Source organism: Quercus suber, unplaced genomic scaffold, assembly GCF_002906115.3.
Source record: "Quercus suber isolate HL8 unplaced genomic scaffold, Cork oak 2.0 scaffold_42, whole genome shotgun sequence".
Taxonomy (NCBI): Eukaryota; Viridiplantae; Streptophyta; class Magnoliopsida; order Fagales; family Fagaceae; genus Quercus; species Quercus suber.
Window position 1 is genome coordinate 1,101,722 of NW_027069507.1, and position 3,981 is coordinate 1,105,702.

The following is a 3,981-nucleotide window of genomic DNA, read 5'->3' on the forward strand; positions in this document are numbered from 1 at the left end:
CCCCTTTTTTTTGGTTTTTTTTTTTGTTTTTTTGTTTTTGTTTTTGTTTTTTTGTTTTTGTTTGTTTGTTTGTTTTAAGCCCAGTGAAAAAAAGAAGACAAAGTATTATACAAGTTTCCATTCACTGATTTCAAATTTTAATATTTTTTTATAAGCAATCATTCTCCAACCTTAAGGAAGTGGTCTTTAAGTTTCACTTGGCATTTTGTAAGGGTAGCTTTCTTTTATTTCTTTTATTATTATTTTTTCTTTAATGCTCAGTTTGATTTGAACATTACTAGAATGGAATTGAGCAACTTAGCACTTTAATTATTTATTTATTATGGCCAGAGGGGGGGCGAGGGCAATCATTGTGACTCACCCCTTTGGGCGTGACCATAGGGGCATCTCCCCTTAGAAAATGTTGGATTGAGCCATAACTATTATGATCAGGGGTAACCACAGACCTTACCCTATCCCTAAGAGAGAGCTAGAAGCTTGGGCTAGTTGCATGCAGAAATCCCACAGTTCGCCCATTGGAATCGAACATGGGACATGGTGCTCCTGTATTCACACTAAGACCGCTAGGCCACCTCTCTCGATGGTTGTCTTTGTTTGTTTACCACTAATTTCATGTTGTCTCATATTGTGTTTCCCAAAAGAGGTAATCTGCTCTCATTGTTAACTAGATTAACATTAGGCCACATGAAATTAGAAAAGAGCAAATGGTTCAAATTGACAACAAGCATAAAATATTTTCAATCGCTTAATAGGTCATTAATTTAGTAGGGCTAACATGATCTTGCCCATAATTAAAACAAACTAAACACCAAAAAGTACTAGACTAGAAAATTAAAACTACTTAAAGTAGAAATTAACATAGTTAACTTTTGTAGCTGCTGCCTGTTCCCTTTACTGCTACTCTAGCTCACTCCCGCTCCCCTAGTTGTTACTGGTGCCACCCCTAAATATTTTCCTTCAGCAGGCCAATTTTTTTTTTGTTAAGAACTTATATATATATATATATAAAGAGAGATTTTCTTTCTTTAAAAAAAAATAAAAAAATAAAAAAATTAAAGCATGACAGGGGATTGAGGCTCCTCACATACCTAACATGGTAATTGCAGCAAGCCAATAATTCTTCATACGTGTCGTATGTTTCAACGCATTTCTACATAGAAATCCCCTCCTCTTTCTGAAAGAGTAGAAGATAAATAGTTTTATTAGTGTGTGGATTTCTCTTGATTAAACATTAAAAAGAGTGTAAAGGATTGAGTTTTCACTTATGGAGGTTCAGGGTCCTTCAGTTTTGCCCAGTTGGGCTGGGGGTTGGTGTCAGATGTGATCTCTTCTTTTGATTTGGGATTAGTTGATGAAGAAGTGGCTTTTGCTTTAGATTGAGTGGTCGTGACAATAGTTTTGGAATTAGACACGTTGAAGTTGAAGTTTGTCTTGTGAATTTGTGATACTGTGGTGGGTGAGAGGGAGGTTGTCTTGTGAATCTGTGAAGACTGTAATACTGTGGTGGATGAGAGGCTATAGCCATTTAGTTTTATAATGCCAAATTAAAAGAAACTACTTACTTTAAAGAAAATGATTGAATTCTATTAAGTATTAATCCCCAGTTCTCACTTCTCATAATCTGAGCAAAACCCATCGAAGAAGATAGGTAGGACTGACACGTAAAAAAGTTACTTATTTTAACACACCACTTTACAACATCAAATATTCTATTTTTTTTAATTAACTTGATTAGATGATTTTACAATCTATTGCAACGACAAACATGAAGTTGCAATGAAGATATCATTGCAATAACCTGATGTCAATTGTTTTACAATCTATTTTAATGAAAAACATGAAATAATTATCTATTGCAATGAAAATATGGTTGTATTAACTTGGCTTAGATTATTTTTGTTAATTATTTGTAATTTATTGCAATAAAATTTGTGAAGTAATAACCTATTTCCACGAAATATTTAAAGTGGTAAATTATTTATTGCAACTACATATATATCATTGTATCAAAATTGTCATTAAAATATATGGAGTTACACACGGTGTAACTTTAAACAATGTTACATCATTTAATATTTTTTAATTGGATGAGAATTTTGACAAATTCACTGTTAGATTATATTATCTTCGTATATTCTCTATGCTTGCAAATTTTTATGGTGATCAAAGATTAACATCCATGTCATCAATCAATTGTTTAAATTCAAATTTTTGTAGTTTAAAATAATGTATAAAAGATGAGTTTAATGATATCTTGCTAAATCAACTGATGGTCTATAATTGATGGTCTATAATTGTGTTATGCTCAATAATATCTTGCTGAATCAACAGTGATCTAGAAATTTTTTCTAAGAGGCCTATTAAGATATTTACATTATACAAAATTTAATGAAAAGAGAACTTGAATATATAGACATTAGGAAAACAAACACACACACACACACACACATACCAAGTTTTACAATTTCCTTATATTGAAATTTAATTTAACTTAACTTAACTTTTCTTGTTGCAATATTTTTGTTATATCCATAATATTACTTTATTAAAAAAATTATATTAATACTTTAATTTTTATTATGTCCATTGCATTACTCTATTAACAATTTACCTAGACTCAAAATTTTTTGTTGTTACATTTTTGTTGTTTCAACAATATTATTTTGTTGTTACTCAACTTATTGGTCTTTGTAATTGTGTTTACATTTCTTAGTTTTTGTAATTTTCCAATTACCTTCATTATTTTATTTATTAATTAGCCACAAAATTTTCGGAGTGTTAGCCAAAAGACTTTGTCTTTTAAAATCAATCTTGTTAGGTGCTAAAGATTTAGGATTAAATGTTTAGAATTCTATTTTGTATGTGTTGGCAAACCGAGGACAAAATATGTTTAGTCTATATGTTAGGCGTTGCTCAAAGGTATGTGTTTCAAGCTTCAAGTTTGAGCTAACTGCAGAAAAGAATATTTAGAATCTACCAAGCTCGATCAATCGAAAATTAGATTCGACCTATCGAGAATTGTAGAAATCAAATTTTGCAGAAGTTTAAAACAATGTCTAATCCCGTGAAAACGTTTAGGGTTTCAATCCAACTTGTCCACATATAAAAGGGAAACCCTAGCTACGTTTTGGAGATCTTTTGGAAGACTTGTGTGTTACTCCTTATAAGATCTAGGAGGTATTGTACCTTCTAACTATACAAGTGTCTACTGGAGCAAGATCTACAATTAAGCTTTGGTAGAACCTAGTTGTTTCTACAAAGATCAATACGTGAAGCTGATATGAAACCTTTGAATGGGATCTCAAAGTCACAAGCTTTGGTGCTTGTGTTGTAGTAAATCCAAGAAGAGAAGGAATCTGTGGATTTAGAGCTTTCATATGGTTGTGTCAGTAAGTTACTACTGGAGGTAGCAATAGATCTTGCCATTGTTAGTGATATACGGTACATGTATAATATAGTAAGTATACGGACGGGTATAGAAACTATAGATAGGTATCTTTTTAAAAACCGCATTTAAAAAATTTGGCAAAAAAATACGAAAATAGAAAATACACAGTACATATATAATACAAGTATGATACATTTATATTTAAAATATCACAATAAAAATATGAAATCATTAACCATATACTTTTTTGGACATAAATACAATAAATCAATATATAGAAAATTATCAACAATTTAATTTGAAATAATATACTTATAAAGAAATTTATTGCAATAATATTGAATAAATCAATAACAATACTAATATATATATATATATATAGATTATTTTGTAAATATTTTTATTTTTCCATCATAAATAAAAAATGAACACCCTAAAATGTTTTTAGGGAATTGATTTAGGAATTAAGCCCAAAAAAATTAAAAGTTGGCATCCCTTAACAATATCATTGACCCTTTTAAACAAAAAGAAAAAGTTCAACAACAAATTTTATTTATCTAAAATCGGGGGGGGGGGGGGGGGGGGGAAAAGAA